This window comes from Oncorhynchus nerka, linkage group LG23 (genome assembly GCF_034236695.1).
Source record: "Oncorhynchus nerka isolate Pitt River linkage group LG23, Oner_Uvic_2.0, whole genome shotgun sequence".
NCBI classification, from domain to species: Eukaryota; Metazoa; Chordata; class Actinopteri; order Salmoniformes; family Salmonidae; genus Oncorhynchus; species Oncorhynchus nerka.
The window spans coordinates 12557397-12580247 of NC_088418.1; the positions used below are offsets into that span (position 1 = coordinate 12557397).

At 46.6% G+C, this 22851-nt stretch overlaps 1 protein-coding gene across 1 annotated transcript in view; it reads right to left on the reverse strand.

The window, feature by feature from the left end:
* Positions 1–9863: 9863 nt before the first annotated feature.
* The window catches only part of LOC115106151 (urotensin-2 receptor-like), a 134984-nt gene continuing 121996 nt past the window's right edge, over positions 9864–22851 (reverse strand). The window contains exon 4 of the mRNA XM_065007873.1: positions 9864–11244. The gene's annotated coding sequence lies outside the window, so the exon portion shown is untranslated. The remainder of the gene's footprint in view (positions 11245–22851) is intronic.

The following is a 22851-nucleotide window of genomic DNA, read 5'->3' on the forward strand; positions in this document are numbered from 1 at the left end:
GTCTGTCTCTATCTTCCCTTCTGGTTAAGTCATCTCTGGCTAGGCTCTAGGACAAATTATGAGGCTGTTTGTGCTGCATGTTGTATTATGTATTCAAACTCTACTATTCAGCCAAATGAACACATATTGTATCCTCTCCAAAGTGATGTGCAGTCAGGGTGGGCAGTGTTTATTTAACAACAAAAAATATGTTGTGAGAAAACAAAATAAAAAAGACTAATGTAAACTCACTCACTTTTGTACATCACCTTGGTCCGTACAATTGACCTTTTTTTTAGCATCCAAAAACGTAATACTTCCAGATCAACTGTAATATCAATACCATTGTAAAGCACAATTTCTTCCCTTTCCAACAGAATAAATTACATGACCCAAACGCTGCCCGTTTCTGCATAATTCAAGCAGGCAATGAGCCCTGTCGTGTCTTTTTAAAAATGGCAGGTGGGGAAGCGAAACTAATGCGTGATAGTGAGAAGGAGAGATGTTGTGTGGGAAAATTGCTTTTTTTCACTCGATCTGTCCAAATTATCACCTTATCGCCTCTAAAATGTAAATAAAACACTATAAAGAGTTTATATAATGTGTCATTATTTACCTATTTGAAGGTTTGTTTCCAATTTGAATTGGGTTTTTAGGGCGGTGCTAAAGTGATCTTATAAGTAAACAGCAGGTTTTTAGGGCGGTGCTAAAGTGATCTTAGAAGTAAACAGCAGGTTTTTAGGGCGGTGCTAAAGTGATCTTAGAAGTAAACAGCGGCTTTGAGAATGATGATCGCATGCAATGATGACGCAAAAAATGATTAGGTATCCCCCTTACCCCCCCCTTACCCGCCCCTTACCCCCCCCTTACCCCCGTCACTGTCCATTTCTTGTTTTAAAAGGATGAGAGACGTGCTACACCTGGTGGAGAGAGATTGTAAGACATAAATAGTTGCATTATGCGTGCTGTACGTTACGGCATGACACGTCACGATGTAACGGAGGGTCAGTTTTTTCAACTTTTCTCCAATATTATAGAGCCATTACCATGTCGATCAACGCTTGAATAGAAACCTAGTTCACACCCACGATTTTGAAGTCAACACAGTCGCTACAGTCCCATTAATGTTCTTTGTAGCCTCGTTTGAATGATGCGGTTGCGCACATTTGTACGGAATGGAGAGAGTTTACGTTAATTGAATGCTTTTTCCTCAATTATTCCGTAGTTTTTTTATGCTCAAATTCTCAAACTGTGCTGCATGAACTGCATCATAATCTCAGGGAAGGTTCTCATGCCTTTCTTTCCATCCATTCAAATCGTTGACACATGCAGACGTTCCGGACTACAGTCACAGTTAAGGGTCAGGGTGCATTGCCTAGCTTGAAGTCATTTAATTGCATTGAGACGATTCCATATTTTGTGCATGTGTATTTCCTAAACACGTTGCACATTTGGGAGTGTCCACATAATTTGGCGCTCACTCGCATTCCTTGAACTGAACAAAGATAGCTATAGGTAGCTATCAAAAAAACAACCTGACAAATGGACACTGCACTGCACCTCGAACAATTTTCCAAGTTGGAATAATTGTAACGTTTGGAGGGTTTGAAGAGTGGAACGTCAACTATAATGAGTTAAGTTAAGACCAGACAGAAGCAGCATACAGGAGCTTTACGACACATGACTTCATTCATGACAGGCAACCATCTCCCTCACTGCTATCTGTCGGGCAGGCCAACAGTGAGTACTGGACTGTCCAATCGTCTCAAATGCATTTTCTTTTGCAATATGCAACATCCCTTTGAAAGCATTTGATTCATCAAGCTAAAATGTTATTTTTTTAAAATCAGTTTAGAATTTTTCAGTCATTTTGTTAGAACCTCATTTATTTAATACTGTTTGTGTGTGTGTGTGTTTGTGTGCGTATGTGTGTGTTTCCGAGCTCTACGTGTGGTACATTGGAAGAATTGTAAATCCGTTTTGAAAGGCTATGGAGTTTGTGTTACAAACTACTCGGATGCAATGTGTCTATGTATTGGTATTATAATGCCACCTGCCAGTTGTAACTGAGGATACTACATCGGTCTACGGCTGAGCTGAGTTGAGCAGTGTGTCATTTTGTCAGATAAAATTAAATATACCACCATCGGAGGCTATCGCTTGTGTATCTTGGCTTAATTGGTATTCATATTTGGTGCAAATTGTTGGTCAATTTAATTTAATAACCTATTTCACTGTGATTGCTGGAGCTGTCTGTTGTATGGTGAACTTGGGCGTCTGGATTTGGTAATAGTAAATCTGACTTTGATAAAAGCCAGTTCCTACTCAGAGACAGACCTCCCTGCAAGTCACTGCCTCTCCAACCAACAAAATAATCATGTTTTATGGCTAGTCTACTAGGTCTGTTGGTCTGTTGTGTCTGTCAGTCAGATAATTAAAGCAATCAACAGCCTCTAAAGTCTTCCTCAGTCAAGGGAAATATTAATGGAAGGATACCGTGACGAAACATAACACAGTTAAACTCACTTTGGCCGCTGCGCGGATGTTTCATGGGCATCCCCTTTCCGAGACTGGTTTTCAGCAAAGCCCTGATCTTCTAATGATCTCTGATCTCACTCTCTTCCCCTTTCTCTCCCTCCCTTTCCACCCTTTCTCTCTGTCTCTCGTGTGAATTGTCTTGAAGTGCTGTAGCTACTAATGTCCTGGGGAGACAGTGACAGACAGCCTGTGCGAGTGTGAGTACTGTTACTGAAGAGGATCAATATCTCTGATGGGAAGACTGGCACTACTGCTGGGGGATAAGAGCTGTTGCTAGAGCTACTGAACAAAGCTTGAGACATAGAGCATTTTGCTTGTAATATTCCTCTCTCCCTCGCTTTCACTATCTTTCACTCTCTAACTCCCTTCCTCTCTCTCTCCCTCGCTTTCACTATCTTTCACTCTCTAACTCCCTTCCTCTCTCTCTCCCTCGCTTTCACTATCTTTCACTCTCTAACTCCCTTCCTCTCTCTCTCCCTCGCTTTCACTATCTTTCACACTCTCCCTCCCTCCCTCCCTCTAGTCTGAATAGAATTCAGCAGGAGTCTTAGTCATTCAAATATTTAAAAACTTTAAATTAGTAATGTCGTTATAAAATTCTAATGGTTTTTGATTCATTCCAGCTGAATTACTCTAATTAACAACCCTTTGATTCTCTGCTTGGCCCATTTGAAACCGGAATACAAAAGGATGGCAACTCCAAAAGGAAGGAGTCAATTATACTTGTTTTAATAAGTGCTCATACTGTACATTGACACTGCTCAGCGCTGTGGGTTGTCTTAAAAAAAGTAAACTGAAGCAACATGTTTACACCAACAAAGCAAACTGATCAAACCCAACAATTGAAACGAGAAAACAATAAGCATTTGATCTGTGTGTGTGTGTGTGTGTGTGTGTGTGTGTGTGTGTGTGTGTGTGTGTGTGTGTGTGTGTGTGTGTGTGTGTGTGTGTGGTGTCCTGGCCCAAAACTGAGCACTTTACCTTTTCACCCTTCCCAATGAGGAGCTACTCAAAAGTGTATATCCGATCATTGAGTATTTACCATCAAGAGGATAGGTGTATGTTTCAGTGAGCGTTAATGTATGATCAACAGAGCCAATCAGACCCCGACAGAGCGATATAGCTACAGTATGTCTATTAGCCAGAAAGAGAAAACATCCAGGTTCCGGATAGAAGAAATATATGAAGATGATAAGCAGCAGGCGGGTCTCCTAGAGTCCTTACCAGTCTCCAGATGTCTGCCCTGTGTGAAGCTGGCGGGTCTCCTAGAGTCCTTACCAGTCTCCAGATGTCTGCCCTGTGTGAAGCAGGCGGGTCTCCTAGAGTCCTTACCAGTCTCTAGATGTCTGCCCTGTGTGAAGCAGGCGGGTCTGCTAGAGTCCTTACCAGTCTCCAGATGTCTGCCCTGTGTGAAGCAGGCGGGTCTCCTAGAGTCCTTACCAGTCTCTTGATGTCTGCCATGTGTGAAGCAGGCGGGTCTCCTAGAGTCCTTACCAGTCTCTTGATGTCTGCCCTGTGTGAAGCAGGCAGGTCTGCTAGAGTTACCAGTCTCTTGATGTCTGCCCTGTGTGAAGTAGGCGGGTCAGCTAGAGTCCTTACCAGTCTCTTGATGTCTGCCCTGTGTGAAGCAGGCGGGTCTACTAGAGTACTTACCAGTCTCTTGATGTCTGCCCTGTGTGAAGCAGGCAGGTCTGCTAGAGTTACCAGTCTCTTGATGTCTGCCCTGTGTGAAGCAGGCGGGTCTGCTAGAGTTACCAGTCTCTTGATGTCTGCCCTGTGTGAAGCAGGCGGGTCTCCTAGAGTCCTTACCAGTCTCCAGATGTCTGCCCTGTGTGAAGCAGGCGGGTCTCATAGAATCCTCACCAGTCTCTTGATGTCTGCCCTGTGTGAAGCAGGCGGGTCTGCTAGAGTTACCAGTCTCCAGATGTCTGCCCTGTGTGAAGCAGGCGGGTCTCCTAGAGTCCTTACCAGTCTCCAGATGTCTGCCCTGTGTGAAGCAGGCGGGTCTCCTAGAGTCCTTACCAGTCTCCAGATGTCTGCCCTGTGTGAAGCAGGCGGGTCTCCTAGAGTCCTTACCAGTCTCTTGATGTTTGCCCTGTGTGAAGCCAAGTGCCTCTCCCTGGAGGTGTGTGTGTGTGTGTGTGTGTTTGTGCGTGTGTGCGTTCGTTCGTGGGTGAGTGTGTGTGTGCGAATGTGTGTGCGTGTGTGCATGCATTTTTGTGTGCGTGTGTTTGTGTGTGAGTGTGTTTGTTTTTATGTGTACGTGCTTACGTTTCTTTGTCAGTGTGTTATTGTGTTTATATGTAGGTGCGTGTGTTTGTTTGTCAGTGTGTGTACAGTATGTTTGTGTGTGAGTGTGAGTGTGTGAGTGTGTAAGTGTGTGTGTGTTTGTGTGTATGTGAGTTTGTGTGTGAGTGTGTAAGTGTGTTTGTGTGAACGTGCGTGTGTTCGTTTGTCAGTGTGTGTGTTTGTTTGTCAGTGTGTGTGTGTGTGTGTGTGTGTGTGTGAGTGTGTAAGTGTGTTTGTGTGAACGTGCGTTTGGGTGGGGCTGTATTGGCTGTTAGCTGCTTTTTTGAAACTTTCAACATGGATTAAATAGTAGATACCTTCACATGCAGGAGTATGGATAGTTGTAGAAGTTGTGGAAACAATAGCATCTAATTAAAACTGCAACAACATTTGTGGCAACAATGTTATTTGTCAACATATTTATCTTGTTTGGTAAATGTCTTCAAAGCCAGTAAATCCCACCGTTGTCTTGATTTGAAACAAGTTACTTCTCTAACACTTGTCCCAATAGTAGTTATAGGAAACAATATAATCAGAAAGCATACGTCAAACCTCCATCTGACACATTTAAAGCCCTTTTGTCAACCTTTGGCTCGGCTGCATCTTCCTGAATTGTTTATATAGTGACATTATATCTCCGCTGTCTGTTTTAGTCATTCTTCCCCTGAAGAATAGAGTCTGGTGTAAACCAAACTGTTGAAGGTTTACAAGTCTCCTATCTCAGTTTCTGCATGTTCTGCCTTTGTAGATTGTAATTGACAACATGGTTAATTGCTGGACAGCTGCACAAAACAAGCTCACCCATAGTCATACTTATACACTAGCATACATCCATGAGAGCGTGAGCGCAAACACAAACAAACAAGCAAACAGCCACACACACACACACAAACAAGTAAACACACACACACACACACACACACACACACACACACACACACACACACACACACACACACACACACACACACACACACACACACAAACAAGCAAACACACACACACACACACAAACAAGCAAACACACACACACACACACACACACACACACACAAACAAGCAAACACACACACACACACACACAAACAAGCAAACAGCCACACACACAAACAAGCTGTCACGCCCTGGTCTAAGTATTTTGTGTTTTTCTTCATGTATTGGGTCAGGCCAGGGTGTGGCATGGAGTTTTTCTATTGTGGTGTGTTTTGTCTGGGGGTTTTGGTGTGTATGTTAGTGGGATTGTAGCTTAGTAGGGTGTTCTAGGAAAGTCTATGGCTGTCTGGAGTGGTTCTCAATCAGAGGCAGGTGGTTATCGTTTTCTCTGATTGGGAACCATATTTAGGCAGCCATATTCTTTGGTTGGATTGTGGGTGATTGTCCTTAGTGTCTTGATGTCCTGATTCTGTGTTCGTTTGCACCAGTTTAGGCTGTTTCGGTTTTCATTACGTTTATTGTTTTTTGTAGATATTGTATTTAGATTCGTGTTACGTTTGTTTATTAAAACATGGATCGTAATATACACGCTGCATTTTGGTCCGACTCTCCTTCACCATTAGAAAACCGTTACAGAATCACCCACCACAAACGGACCAAGCAGCGTGTCAACAGGCAGGAGCAGCCCAAAGAGGAGAAGCGCTATAAGGATTTCTGGACATGGGAGGAAATCCTAAACGGAGAAGGACCCTGGGCTCAGGCTGGAGAATATCGCCGCCCCAAGGAGGAACTGGAGGCGGTGAAAGCTGAGAGGCGCAGATATGTGGAGGCAGCACGGCGACGCGGACGTAAGCCTGAGAATCGGCCCCAAAAATTTATTGGGGGGGGCTAAGGGAGAGTGTGGCAGAGTCAGGAGTCAGACCTGAGCCAACTCTCCCTGTTTATCGTGAGGAGCCAAGGAGGAGACCAGAACCAGAGCCGGTGTTGGAGGTGAGCGAAACAGAGACTGTGAAGGAGTTAATGGGGAAATTGGAGGAGAGAGAAATGAGGGAGTTGCTGTGTTGGTGCTTTTTGCATGGAATTCGACCGACGGAACGTGTCGGGGATTTGATGGCACCTGGGTTAGCGCTCCATACTCGTCCTGAGGTGCGTGTTAGTCGGCTGGTGAAGTTGGTGCCAGCCTCACGCACCAGGTCTCCTGTGCACATCCCTAGCCTTACACGTCCTGTGCCAACACTGCTCTCAAGATCTCCAGTACGCCTTCACGGTCTAGCCCATCCTGTGCCACCTCCACACCCCAGTCCTCCGGTAGCAGCTCCCCGCACCAGGCTTCCTGTGCGTTTCCTTGATCCAGTACCACCGGTTCCAGCACCACGCACCAGGCCTTCAGTGCGCCTCGCCTGTTCAGCGCAGCCAGAGCCTGTCTCCTCTCCTGCGCTGCCGGAGTCTCCCGCCTGTTTAGCGCAGCCAGAGCCTGTCTCCTCTCCTGCGCTGTCAGAGTCTCCCGCCTGTTCAGCGCAGCCAGAGTCTGTGTCTTCTCCTGCGCTGCCGGAGTCTCCCGCCTGTTTAGCGCTGTCGGAGCCTTTATCCTCTCCTGCGCTGCCGGAGTCTCCCGCCTGTTTAGCGCTGTCGGAGCCTTTCTCCTCTCCTGCGCTGCCGGAGTCTCCCGCCTGTTTAGCGCTGTCGGAGCCTTTATCCACTCCTGCGCTGCCGGAGTCTCCCGCCTGTTCAGCGCAGCCAGAGCCTGTCTCCTCTCCTGCGCTGCCGGAGTCTCCCGCCTGTTCAGCGCAGCCAGAGCCTGTCTCTTCTCCTGCGCTGCCGGAGTCTCCAGTCTGCCCAGCGCCGCCAGTGCTCCCAGTCTGCCCAGCGCCGCCAGTCTGCCCAGCGTCGCCAGTCTGCCCAGCGCCGCCAGTGCTCCCAGTCTGCCCAGCGCCGCCAGTGCTCCCAGTCTGCCCAGCGCCGCCAGTCTGCCCAGCGCCGCCAGTCTGCCCAGCGTCGGCAGTCTGCCCAGCATCGCCAGTGCTCCCAGTCTGCCCAGCGTCGCCAGTCTGCCCAGCGCCGCCAGTCTGCCCAGCGCCGCCAGTCTGCCAGACTCTTCCAGATCTGCCAGTCAACCAGACTCTTCCAGATCTGCCAGTCAGCCAGACTCTTCCAGATCTGCCAGTCAGCCAGACTCTTCCAGATCTGCCAGTCAACCAGACTCTTCCAGATCTGCCAGTCAGCCAGACTCTTCCAGATCTGCCAGTCAGCCAGACTCTTCCAGATCTGCCAGTCAGCCAGACTCTTCCAGATCTGCCAGTCAGCCAGACTTCCAGATCTGCCAGTCAACCAGACTCTTCCGGATCTGCCAGTCAGCCAGGATCTGCCAGTCGGCCAGGATCTTCCAGAGGTGCCAGTCGGCCAGGATCTTCCAGAGGTGCCAGTCGGCCAGGATCTTCCAGAGGTGCCAGTCGGCCAGGATCTTCCAGAGGTGCCAGTCGGCCAGGATCTTCCAGAGGTGCCAGTCGGCCAGGATCTTCCAGAGGTGCCAGTCGGCCAGGATCTTCCAGAGGTGCCAGTCGGCCAGGATCTTCCAGAGGTGCCAGTCGGCCAGGATCTTCCAGAGGTGCCAGTCGGCCAGGATCTTCCAGAGGTGCCAGTCGGCCAGGATCTTCCAGAGGTGCCAGTCGGCCAGGATCTTCCAGAGGTGCCAGTCGGCCAGGATCTTCCAGAGGTGCCAGTCGGCCAGGATCTTCCAGAGGTGCCAGTCGGCCAGGATCTTCCAGAGGTGCCAGTCGGCCAGGATCTTCCAGAGGTGCCAGTCGGCCAGGATCCTCCAGAGGTGCCAGTCGGCCAGGATCCGCCAGAGGTGCCAGTCGGCCAGGATCCGCCAGTAGCACCAGTCAGCCAGGATCTGCCAGTCAGCCAGGATCTGCTGAGACCACCAGCCAGCCAGGATCTGGTAGATCTATCTACCTGCCTGAGCTTCCTCTCACTCCTGAGCTTCCTCTCACTCCCGAGCTTCCTCTCACTCCTGAGCTTTCTCTCACTCCCGAGCTTTCTCTCACTCCCGAGCTTCTTTCTCTCACTCCCGAGCTTTCTCTCACTCCCGAGCTGCCTCAGTCCCGAGCTGTCCTTCAGTCCCGATCTGCTCCTCAGTCCAGTGGGGTTCTGGGTGAGGACTACTAGGCCATGGTCGGCGGCGAGGGTGGACTATCCAGGGACGCGAGGAGAGGGGACTAAGACATTTATTGAGTGGGGTCCACGTCCCGCGCCGGAACCGCCACCATGGACAGACGCCCACCCGGACCCTCCCTATTTGTTTTGAGGTGCGTTCGGGAGTCCGCACCTTAGGGGGGGGCGTTCTGTCACGCCCTGGTCTAAGTATTTTGTGTTTTTCTTCATGTATTGGGTCAGGCCAGGGTGTGGCATGGAGTTTTTCTATTGTGGTGTGTTTTGTCTGGGGGTTTTGGTGTGTATGTTAGTGGGATTGTAGCTTAGTAGGGTGTTCTAGGAAAGTCTATGGCTGTCTGGAGTGGTTCTCAATCAGAGGCAGGTGGTTATCGTTTTCTCTGATTGGGAACCATATTTAGGCAGCCATATTCTTTGGTTGGATTGTGGGTGATTGTCCTTAGTGTCTTGATGTCCTGATTCTGTGTTCGTTTGCACCAGTTTAGGCTGTTTCGGTTTTCATTACGTTTATTGTTTTTTGTAGATATTCTATTTAGATTCGTGTTACGTTTGTTTATTAAAACATGGATCGTAATATACACGCTGCATTTTGGTCCGACTCTCCTTCACCATTAGAAAACCGTTACACAAGCAAACACAAACAAACAAGCAAACAGCCACACACACACACACACACAAACAAGCAAACACACACAAACACACACATACACACACACACAAACAAGCAAACACACACAAACACACACACACATACACAAACACACATACACACACAAACACACACACACACAAACACACACATACACACACACACACACACACACACACACATACACACACACACACAAACACACACACACACAAACACACACACACACACCATTGCTAAAACCTTTCTGATTGAACGGAACAAAAGACGCAAATGAAGAATACATCCAAAATGGGAGACTCCCTCGACATTAAACATTTACCACTTTGCACAGTAAAAAACAGAAGAACATCACTGAAACGGAGCCAACTTCGATGTAGAACATTGTGCCATTTCTGTCCTACGAAGAGCTGAATTTAGAATTCATGAAAATAATGGGAAGTCCACACTATGAAGAAAATCCTCACACTATTTAGGGATGGACTTGGACACTTGTTTAAATGATGAGACAGAATGAACAAGGAAAACCACAGTGAAAAAACACTATAGTATACTATGGTATGACTACTATAGTGTTCACTGTAATGTTTTTGCAGAATTCACTGTAGGATTTACTGTAGTATACTGTATTATTTACAGTTAACTATTGTATAAATACTGTAGCAAAATAAAACGGTAGTATATACTTTAGTATTTACAGTAGTGTTTTTGCAGATTGGTGTATACTGCAGTATTCACTGTAATGTTTTGTAGATTGTAGTTTACTGCAGTATTCACTGTAGTGTTTTGCAGATTGTAGTATACTGCAGTATTTACTGTGGTGTTTTTGCAGATTTTAGTACACTGCAGTATTCACTGTAGTGTTTTTGCAGAGTGTAGTATACTGTAGTATTTACTGTAGTGTTTTGTTATCTTTAATATAGAAGTGGAGACTTTCTCTTTCAGGAAACTGCACTAAAATAGCACATGTTCCATAACTGGTTGGTAGGTAGGTAGATAGATAGGTATGCCTGCAAGTACTGTATGTATGTAACTAGCTAGGTAGGTAGGTAGGTTCTGAACAGATCGTTCAGAGCTCATGCTATTTTCTATAACCTGTAGGGAACACAATATATGGTCTATACTTAGCATTTAGGTTTCTTACTTATACGTGGCACAAATTGCGATGTGCGGGGGGGGGGGGGGTGTATGCAGATTAAATACTGTAGTATATACTATAGTTTAAAAAATTATTTCTGTATTATTTACCACAGTGATTTTTTTTGTGTGGATAATACTATAGTATTAACCTAGTATTCTACAGTATACTACAACATTCTGGGATTAGTAAAAAAGAAAGATATGGTGAGGGTTACACTGAGCAGGATGCTGAGAACACAGTGTGTGTTTCATAAACAAGCATAGGGAAACAAGGGCTGCCAGCTCCATTGTTCCTGTGTGTGTTGTGGCCACTACCGTTGCTCAGTGAAGGCTGGTTCGGAGGGTAAATCAAGATCGCTATCTCTTAACATCGGTCCAGGAAGCGTCAAAATCCATCCTGCTCCTTCTTCCTCTAAAGAAGACGTGAACGAGTGAGGTTGACTCTGCACATTGCTCCTTCTTCCTCCCTCCTTTTCCTCAATCAGTAGGATCTGCTATGTCCGCTCCTTCCCCTTTCTCCTCTTCCTCCTGTCCCCTCTCTGACCCTGTGAGTGAAACAGAGGACAAAGGATAATTAATACAGTGGCTGTAAATCGGAGTTCAGACGGGTCTCTCCAGAGCTTCTAGAGCAGGCCTGGGTAAAGGCCGGCCCAGGGGCCATATGCGGCCTGTGACCTGATTCAATACGGCCCGGGGAACCATGCTCAGATCACATAAAGAATTTGAGATAGTAAAGTTTTGAAAAACGTATTTGTTATTCAAACTAAAAGCCCAATGAATACTTGCCTTTGCGTTATGATTTAACTCCCACCGTTTGTGGGACTTTTATTTTGAAGTCTTGTATAAATAACAAATGCACGAGGACAGACAGTGACTGACAGGCTGACACACACGTCACAGTTACAAATAGTAGCAAGCTAGAAATTGCGCATAAATTCGGTTTTCAAAGATTTCAAGGAAAAGGAAAGTAGACAATGAATGTAGGGTGTTCCAGCAAGAGTGGACATTGAAATATCTCTTTATTGAGGTATCAGGGAAAGCTGTGTGCTTAGTGTGCAAAGACAGCATAGCTGCTTCCAGACGAAGCATGCAGACGAAGCATGCAGAGAAATATAGGAGTGTGTCTTCTGAGCAGAGGGCAAGTGCATCGAAATAGTTGCTTTCTCAGTTGAAAAAGCAGCAAGGACTTTTCACAAAACTGCATTCAGCAAATGAGGGAATTGCCAGAGCTAGCTATGTACTGTCCCACAAAATTGCTAAACATAGCAAGGCATTCGCTGACCGCAAATTCATTAACTTCTTATGACTGGGGGGCAGTATTTAGTAGCTTGGATGAATAAGGTGCCCAGAGTAAACTGCCTGCTACTTCAGGCCCAGAAGCTAAGATATGCATATTATTAGTATATTTGGATAGAAAACACTCTGAAGTTTCTAAAACTGTTTGAATGATGTCTGTTAGTATAACAGAACTCATATGGCAGTTAAAAAACCTGAGAAAAAATCCACCAGGAAGTTGGAAATCTGAGGAATGTAGTTTTTCAACTCTTTGCCTATCCAATATACAGTGTAAATTTGGTCAGATTTCACTTCCTAAGGCTTCCACTAGATGTCAAGAGTCTTTATAACCTTGTTTGAGGCTTCTACTGTGAAGGAGGAGAGAAAGAGAGCTGTTTCAACCAGAGGTCTGGCAGAAGGCCATGAGCTCAGTCAGGCATGCACCCGTGAGAGGTAGCTGCGTTCCATTGCATTTCTAAAGACAAAGGAATTCTCCGGTTGGAACATTATTGAAGATTTATGTTAAAATCCGAAAAATTGATTCTATACATCATTTGACATGTTTCTATGAACTGTAACGGAACTTTTTGGCTTTTCGTCTGGCCTGCGCGTCGTGAATTTGGATTTGTGAACTAAACGCGCTAACAAAAGGAGGTATTTGAACATAAATTATGGACTTTATCGAACAAAACAAACATTTACTGTGGAACTGGGATTCCTGGGAGTGCATTCTGATGAAGATCATCAAAGGCAAGTGAATATTTATAATGCTATTTCTGACTAAGGTTGACTCCACAACATGACAGGTATCTGTATGGCTTGTTTTTGTCTCTGAGCACCGTACTCAGATTATTGCATGGTGTGCTTTTTCCGTAAAGTTTTTGGGAAATCTGACACAGCGGTTGCAATAAGGAGAGGTATGTCTATAATTCCACACAAAACACTTGTATCTTTTATCAATGTTTATTATGAGTATTTCTGTAGATTGATGTGGCTCTCTGCAAAATCACCGGATATTTTGGAAGCAAAACATTACTGAAAATAACGCGCCAATGTAAACTGAGATTTTTGGATATAAATATGAACTTTATCGAACAAAACATACATGTACTGTGTAACATGAAGTCCTATGAGTGTCATCTGATGAAGATCATCAAATGTTAGTGATTAATATTGTCTCTATTTCTGATTTTTGTGACTCCTCTCTTTGGCTGGAAAAATGTCAGTGTTTTTCTGTGACTAGGTACTGACCTAACATAAACGTTTGGTGTGCTTTCGTCGTAAAGCCTTTTTGAAATCGGACACTGTGGTGGGATTAACAACAAGTTTATCGTTAAAATGGTGTAAAATACTTGTATGTTTGAGGAATTTTAATTATGAGATTTCTGTTGTTTTTATTTGGCGCCCTGCACTTTCACTGGCTGTTGTCATATCGATCCCGTTAACGGGATCTCAGCCATAAGAAGTTTTAGAGAATGTTTCATTGACTCTGCAGAAATACTTTGCCCTGACAACAGGCACGGCGCCAGGATTTTTTCTCTCCCTGGGGGGGGCTTGACCAATACATGGGGGAAATCCAAAGATTAGGAGTCATGCTCAGAAGATGTTTGTACTGTTTGGGTCAACCTATGTATGTGAACAGACATTTTCACTGATGAAATATGACAAGTCAAGGCACAGATCATCTCTTACTGACTCTCACCTCTCAGCAATCCTGCGCATAGCGACGTCAGAAACTATACCTGACTTCACTGCTCTAGTCAATGCCCATCAGAGACTTCACTCCTCACACTGATTGAGTAGTTTAAATGTAATGTTGAGCTCTCTCTCTTTCTTGAGATTTTGTGCATACCCGTTAACAAGAGTTCTGTCCGTGATGCTGAATGCACAGTGTACTTTTCCCTCCGTGTAGTTCATTCACCAAAAGGAGAACATGGATGTGGTTTATTTCTGTGCGTGTTAAAAAACTAAAATAAGTAGCATATCTGGACGTGATTTACAGTAGATATATCTGTCAACACGGCCATTCACATGATGCATAATCCTATAATATGATTTTGGCCCCTTCTTCTAGAGAAAACAGCATGCCACTATGTGGAAGGGGTACAGAGCAAACACAGAGCACACGCACACGCACACACACACACACACACACACACACACACACACACACACACACACACACACACACACACACACACACACATATCTCTGTTGTTGTTTGCACACACTTGTTTGCACACACACGTCTGCCACATGTATTCTCTAGTTGTTCCAACCAGCTTTGTTAGCAGACAGCAATAGATAGTGATTATCTGTCACAGAGCTGATGGAGGATTAGACTTCAGCCTGCCTAGACTGAGCTGCATGCACACACAGACGCACCTGCACACACACGCCCTCACCTGCACACACACACACACACACACACATACATATACATATACCCGGACACACACACACAGATGCACCCGCACACACACACCCGCGCACGCTTACATACACACACACACACGCACAGATGAACCCGCACGCACGCACACGCACGTACACACACACAGACACACGCAGGGTTTAATCTCAGTGTCATCATTTTGACATGGACTGGAGGGCAAAGCAGACACACAGCAAGACTGCCAAGATTAGCTAAGAGTAGATGGATGGGGATGGATTAGAGTTACAATGCCCTTGAAGAGGTTCAGTATCGCAGGGAACTTGATTTCTAAATCCGTATTTACAATATGTTTTAGTTAAACTTCTGACTTAATGGAAAATCATGAGCACTGCTGTATAGAGGAGAAGCAAAGTGAATTGTGGTGAGACAAATATAGAAATTGACAGTGTGTCAATGTCTACGGATCTCCCATTTGAACACAGTTTCCATATGCACATGAGTTTACAGGAGACCCTACCTGGAATAACAACCCCCCAGTCCTCCGAATGAGAGACTTCCCCCTACATCGTTAAAGAAAACACACACTCAGAGAGCTTGGCATGAGTTTACAGGAGACCCTACCTGGAATAACAACCCCCCAGTCCTCCGAATGAGAGACTTCCCCCTACATCGTTAAAGAAAACACACACTCAGAGAGCTTGGCATGAGTTTACAGGAGACCCTACCTGGAATAACAACCCCCCAGTCCTCCGAATGAGAGACTTCCCCCTGCATCGTTAAAGAAAACACACACTCAGAGAGCTTGGCATGAGTTTACAGGAGACCCTACCTGGAATAACAACCCCCCAGTCCTCCGAATGAGAGACTTCCCCCTACATCGTTAAAGAAAACACACACTCAGAGAGCTTGGCATGAGTTTACAGGAGACCCTATCTGGAATAACAACCCCCAGTCCTCCGAATGAGAGACTTCCCCTACATCGTTAAAGAAAACACACACTCAGAGAGCTTGGCATGAGTTTACAGGAGACCCTACCTGGAATAACAACCCCCCAGTCCTCCGAATGAGAGACTTCCCCCTACATCGTTAAAGAAAACACACACATCATAGAGCTTGGCATGGGTTTACAGGAGACCCTACGTGGAATAACAACCCCCCAGTCCTCCGAATGAGAGACTTCCCCCTACATCGTTAAAGAAAACACACACTCAGAGAGCTTGGCATGAGTTTACAGGAGACCCTACCTGGAATAACAACCCCCCAGTCCTCCGAATGAGAGACTTCCCCTACATCGTTAAAGAAAACACACACTCAGAGAGCTTGGCATGGGTTTACAGGAGACCCTACCTGGAATAACAACCCCCCAGTCCTCCGAATGAGAGACTTCCCCCTACATCGTTAAAGAAAACACACACTCAGAGAGCTTGGCATGAGTTTACAGGAGACCCTACCTGGAGACCCTACCCCCCAGTCCTCCGAATGAGAGACTTCCCCCTACATCGTTAAAGAAAACACACACTCAGAGAGCTTGGCATGGGTTTACAGGAGACCCTACCTGGAATAACAACCCCCCAGTCCTCCGAATGAGAGACTTCCCCCTACATCGTTAAAGAAAACACACACTCAGAGAGCTTGGCATGGGTTTACAGGAGACCCTACCTGGAATAACAACCCCCCAGTCCTCCGAATGAGAGACTTCCCCCTACATCGTTAAAGAAAACACACACTCAGAGAGCTTGGCATGGGTTTACAGAGGGACTTGTATAGAGTCACATTTTCCACACGGTTTGTGCCTGTTGGTATGAGAGGAGAATCTGTAGAAAACTGATGCTCTCACTGGGGTTGCATCATGTATCTCAATATTCAGCCCAGCAGGCTTCATGTACACAACAATGTCCATGAATTATAATGCACATAATAATATACATTTCCTGTTGCTGCAGGATTATTTTCATGCTGTAGCAAACTGGCTCAAATTACAACCATACATCTGTAGTCTCTGTCGAGATCTCAACAGTGTCCTATTTGTCTATTCATCTGGAACTAAAAGTTCAACAGGAAATGATTGACAAAGCCAGGTACACTGTTGGTCTTCACAGTGGCATTACCCAGCATCGTGTTGTTCTTTAAAAAGGTTATGGATGTGGTTTAAATTGCCAAGCTGTATTCATTTCATGAGTCAGAGAAAATACATTTTATGATATTATTTCCATTAGGCTAATGCAGACCAGAATAACAATTTGGTTCCAACCCATTCCTGGAAACAAAGCCAAAATGAATCCAACAATGTGACAAATTAGATCCAGCCACCAGGCAGAAGCACTCAGACGGTGTATCAAATGTCTGATGCTGCTGAATCAAGCGTCTATCAGAGTCCACAAACATGTTTGCCATGGCACATCAGTGTTGTAGTATATTAGACCGTTGACTGTCAAATTTTTGGGAATTCTCAGAACGTAGCTCAAGTCATTTCTCCAACTGTGAACATGTTTAAATCAATAGAGGGCGAGTACAGGAGCTGCGTGGGGTTGGGAATTGTGGGGTGTGCGTTTGGGCTGTGCGTCCCCATGCAAACTGTGGTCTCAGATCCTCTTAGCTATGTCACAATGGGACGCCGAACTATTGGGCCCATGAATCTATGGACTCTGAAATGTGCTTTAGGAGGTATCCCTCAGTACTAACGAGTGCTTGGTCATGCACAGACATTCAGATGAGGGACCAGCGTGAAAACGTATGCACTCACTACTGTAAGTCACTCTGGATAAGAGCTTCAGCTAACTGACTAAAATGTTTAAAAAAATGTAATCTATGGATAGACCCAACGACTGAGGTTGGAGAAAACGTAGGTAATATAGAATGTTGATATGTAACCACGGCCATGCATTGTGTTCAGTCCCTCCCTCTCAGCAGCTCTGGGGAGGTGTGAAGTCTGACTTCCTACCTACTTAGGACTAATACCCTCTCTGGGGCCCGACTGACTTCTCCACACTCTCAGGGACACTGCCAAACGATTACACAGAGATCAAACCCTGTATGAGCGTGTTAGGGTCACTGTGACACCTATGTCAGTTGCAAAGTATGAAGAGAGCTATTCAGCAATTCAGCAGTGGTCATATCCAGCTAAATGGCTTTAGCTTAGTGGGCAAACTCTGTAATCAAACAGACAGCCAGGGTTTCATACCCAGTCATGAAAAGCTGTATCAGTCATCACAGCAGGAATTCAGGAGGGCTGTAATGCTTGTTGTCTTGGGAAGGAGAGGAGGACCAAGGTGCAGCATGGTAAGGGTTCATATTTTAAATATATTAATGAACACTGAAAACAAAACAATAAACAACCAACAAACAGTCCTGTAAGGTACAACACAAAACAGAAAATAACCACCCGCGAAACACAGGTGGAAAAAGGCTACCTATGTATGATTCTCAATCAGAGACAACGATTGACAGCTGCCTCTGACTGAGAACCAGACCAGGCCAAACACAGAAATAGAAAATCAGAGACAAATTAACATAGACAACCCACCCAACTCACGCCCTGACCATACTAAAACAAAAGACAAAACAAAGGAACTAAGGTCAGAACGTGACAAGGGCTCAGTTCACACACAGTGAGAGTGGTTTCACCGAATTAGATAGCACAGCAGCCATTGGCAGAGGTTGAAGGAGGGGACCCATCTCACCATCATAAAGACATTATACTGGCCCCCTCTCACCATCATAAACACATTATACTGGCCCCCTCTCACCATTGTCCATTTCCGGGTTGGAGCGAGCGGTCGCATTCGCACCTCGGCTCGCAGGTAGTATAACTTTTCATTACATTTCGTTACATTTCACTATAGCACAACGGTTTGATTTGTCTAATCTTAGCAATTTCTCCTTAGCTAGCTACATAGCCGTCTTTGTATCAAAGATAATTGCGTAATCATCGTATTTCGTCGTCCTAACGTAGTCTACACTGCTATCTGCCCAGCAGCTAGCCAGCTAGCCAGCTAGCTAACGTCCACCGTCTACCAGTTGTCTTTGCTGTCTTTGCTGTCTTCGTATCCAAGATAATTGTGTAGTTTAGAGTGTGTAGTCTTAGAGTGATTATCTTAATTTACCGAGGTTAGCTAGCCAGCTATTTGTCGTCCTTAACGTAGGAGACACTGCTAGCTAGCCAACAGCTAGCCAACGTCTGCCGAATAGAACTTCCTCACTCAACAACCCGGTCGCATTCCGCTTCGCTCCACAGGTAGTATCACATTTTCATTTCATTTCATTACAGTACAACGGTTTGATTTGTTTGATCGTAGCTAGCTACATAGCCGTCTTTGTATCAAAGATAATTGTGTAGTCTAGAGCGATTTTCTAGGTTAGCTAGCCAGCTATTGTCGTTCTTTTAACGCAACGTAACGTAATCAACACTGCTAGCTAGCCAGCTAGCCCCCGAATAGCAGCACTGTGGAAACTATCACACTCAACGGAACGACTTGATTAGTGTAGTGTCAACAACGCAGCCACTGCCAGCTAGCCTACAAAGTCAACAACGCAGCCACTGCCAGCTAGCCTACTTCAGCAGTACTGTATCATTTTAATCATTTTAGTCAATAAGATTCTTGCTACGTAAGCTTAACTTTCTGAACATTCGAGACGTGTAGTCCACTTGTCATTCCAATCTCCTTTGCATTAGCGTAGCCTCTTCTGTAGCCTGTCAACTATGTGTCTGTCTATCCCTGTTCTCTCCTCTCTGCACAGACCATACAAACGCTCCACACCGCGTGGCCGCGGCCACCCTAATCTGGTGGTCCCAGCGCGCACGACCCACGTGGAGTTCCAGGTCTCCGGTAGCCTCTGGAACTGCCGATCCGCGGCCAACAAGGCAGAGTTCATCTCAGCCTATGCCCTCCCTCCAGTCCCTCGACTTCTTGGCACTGACGGAAACATGGATCACCACAGATAACACTGCTACTCCTACTGCTCTCTCTTCGTCCGCCCACGTGTTCTCACACACCCCGAGAGCTTCTGGTCAGCGGGGTGGTGGCACCGGGATCCTCATCTCTCCCAAGTGGTCATTCTCTCTTTCTCCCCTTACCCATCTGTCTATCGCCTCCTTTGAATTCCATGCTGTCACAGTTACCAGCCCTTTCAAGCTTAACATTCTTATCATTTATCGCCCTCCAGGTTCCCTCGGAGAGTTCATCAATGAGCTTGATGCCTTGATAAGCTCCTTTCCTGAGGACGGCTCACAGTGCTGGGCGACTTTAACCTCCCCACGTCTACCTTTGACTCATTCCTCTCTGCCTCCTTCTTTCCACTCCTCTCCTCTTTTGACCTCACCCTCTCACCTTCCCCCCCTACTCACAAGGCAGGCAATACGCTCGACCTCATCTTTACTAGATGCTGTTCTTCCACTAACCTCATTGCAACTCCCCTCCAAGTCTCCGAACACTACCTTGTATCCTTTTCCCTCTCGCTCTCATCCAACACTTCCCACACTGCCCCTACTCGGATGGTATCGCGCCGTCCCAACCTTCGCTCTCTCTCCCCCGCTACTCTCTCCTCTTCCATCCTATCATCTCTTCCCTCTGCTCAAACCTTCTCCAACCTATCTCCTGATTCTGCCTCCTCAACCCTCCTCTCCTCCCTTTCTGCATCCTTTGACTCTCTATGTCCCCTATCCTCCAGGCCGGCTCGGTCCTCCCCTCCCGCTCCGTGGCTCGACGACTCATTGCAAGCTCACAGAACAAGGCTCCGGGCAGCCGAGCGGAAATGGAGGAAAACTCGCCTCCCTGCGGACCTGGCATCCTTTCACTCCCTCCTCTCTACATTTTCCTCTTCTGTCTCTGCTGCTAAAGCCACTTTCTTCCACTCTAAATTCCAAGCATCTGCCTCTAACCCTAGGAAGCTCTTTGCCACCTTCTCCTCCCTCCTGAATCCTCCCCCTCCTCCCCTCTCTGCAGATGACTTCGTCAACCATTTTGAAAAGAAGGTCGACGACATCCGATCCTCGTTTGCTAAGTCAAACGACACCGCTGGTTCTGCTCACACTGCCCTACCCTGTGCTCTGACCTCTTTCTCCCCTCTCTCTCCAGATGAAATCTCGTGTCTTGTGACGGCCGGCCGCCCAACAACCTCCCCGCTTGACCCTATCCCCTCCTCTCTTCTCCAGACCATTTCCGGAGACCTTCTCCCTTACCTCACCTCGCTCATCAACTCATCCCTGACCGCTGGCTACGTCCCTTCCGTCTTCAAGAGAGCGAGAGTTGCACCCCTTCTGAAAAAACCTACACTCGATCCCTCCGATGTCAACAACTACAGACCAGTATCCCTTCTTTCTTTTCTCTCCAAAACTCTTGAACGTGCCGTCCTTGGCCAGCTCTCCCACTATCTCTCTCAGAATGACCTTCTTGATCCAAATCAGTGAGGTTTCAAGACTAGTCATTCAACTGAGACTGCTCTTCTCTGTATCACGGAGGCGCTCCGCACTGCTAAAGCTAACTCTCTCTCCTCTGCTCTCATCCTTCTAGACCTATCGGCTGCCTTCGATACTGTGAACCATCAGATCCTCCTCTCCACCCTCTCCGAGTTGGGCATCTCCGGCGCGGCCCACGCTTGGATTGCGTCTTACCTGACAGGTCGCTCCTACCAGGTGGCGTGGCGAGAATCTGTCTCCTCACCACGCGCTCTCACCACTGGCGTCCCCCAGGGCTCTGTTCTAGGCCCTCTCCTATTCTCGCTATACACCAAGTCACTTGGCTCTGTCATAACCTCACATGGTCTCTCCTATCATTGCTATGCAGACGACACACAATTAATCTTCTCCTTTCCCCCTTCTGATGACCAGGTGGCGAATCGCATCTCTGCATGTCTGGCAGACATATCAGTGTGGATGACGGATCACCACCTCAAGCTGAACCTCGGCAAGACGGAGCTGCTCTTCCTCCCGGGAAGGACTGCCCATTCCATGATCTCGCCATCACGGTTGACAACTCCATTGTGTCCTCCTCCCAGAGCGCTAAGAACCTTGGCGTGATCCTGGACAACACCCTGTCGTTCTCAGCTAACATCAAGGCGGTGGCCCATTCCTGTAGGTTCATGCTCTACAACATCCGCAGAGTACGACCCTGCCTCACACAGGAAGCGGCGCAGGTCCTAATCCAGGCACTTGTCATCTCCCGTCTGGATTACTGCAACTCGCTGTTGGCTGGGCTCCCTGCCTGTGCCATTAAACCCCTACAACTCATCCAGAACGCCGCAGCCCGTCTGGTGTTCAACCTTCCCAAGTTCTCTCACGTCACCCCGCTCCTCCGCTCCCTCCACTGGCTTCCAGTTGAAGCTCGCATCCGCTACAAGACCATGGTGCTTGCCTACGGAGCTGTGAGGGGAACGGCACCTCAGTACCTCCAGGCTCTGATCAGGCCCTACACCCAAACAAGGGCACTGCGTTCATCCACCTCTGGCCTGCTCGCCTCCCTACCACTGAGGAAGTTCAGTTCCCGCTCAGCCCAGTCAAAACTGTTCGCTGCTCTGGCCCCCCAATGGTGGAACAAACTCCCTCACGACGCCAGGACAGCGGAGTCAATCACCACCTTCCGGAGACACCTGAAACCCCACCTCTTTAAGGAATACCTAGGATAGGATAAAGTAATCCTTCTCACCCCCCTTAAAAGATTTAGATGCACTATTATAAAGTGGCTGTTCCACTGGATGTCATAAGGTGAACGCACCAATTTGTAAGTCGCTCTGGATAAGAGCGTCTGCTAAATGACTTAAATGTAAATGTAAATGTATAATAAACACATTATACTGGCCCCCTCTCACCATAATAAACACATTATACTGGCCCCCTCTCACCATAATAAACACATTATACTGGCCCCCTCTCACCATAATAAAGACATTATACTGGCCCCCTCTCACCATCATAAACACATTATACTGGCCCCCTCTCACCATAATAAACACATTATACTGAACCCCTCTAAACATCATAAACACATTATACTGGCCCCCTCTCACCATCATAAACACATTATACTGGCCCCTCTCACTATCATAAACACATTATACTGGCCCCCTCTCACCATAATAAACACATTATACTGGCCCCCTCTCACCATAATAAAGACATTATACTGGCCCCCTCTCACCATCATAAACACATTATACTGGCCTCCTCTCACCATCATAAAAACATTATACTGGCCCCCTCTCACCATAATAAACACATTATACTGGCCCCCTCTCACCATAATAAACACATTAAACTGGCCCCCTCTCACCATCAAAAATAAATTATACTGGCCCCCCTCACCATAATAAACACATTATACTGGCCCCCTCTCACTATCATAAATATATTTTACTGGCCCCCTCTCAACATCATAAATTACATTACTCTAGGCATTCACAGGCATCACACACACACACACACACACACACACACACACACACACACACACACACACACACACACACTATCCAGTGAGGGTTAGGGCAT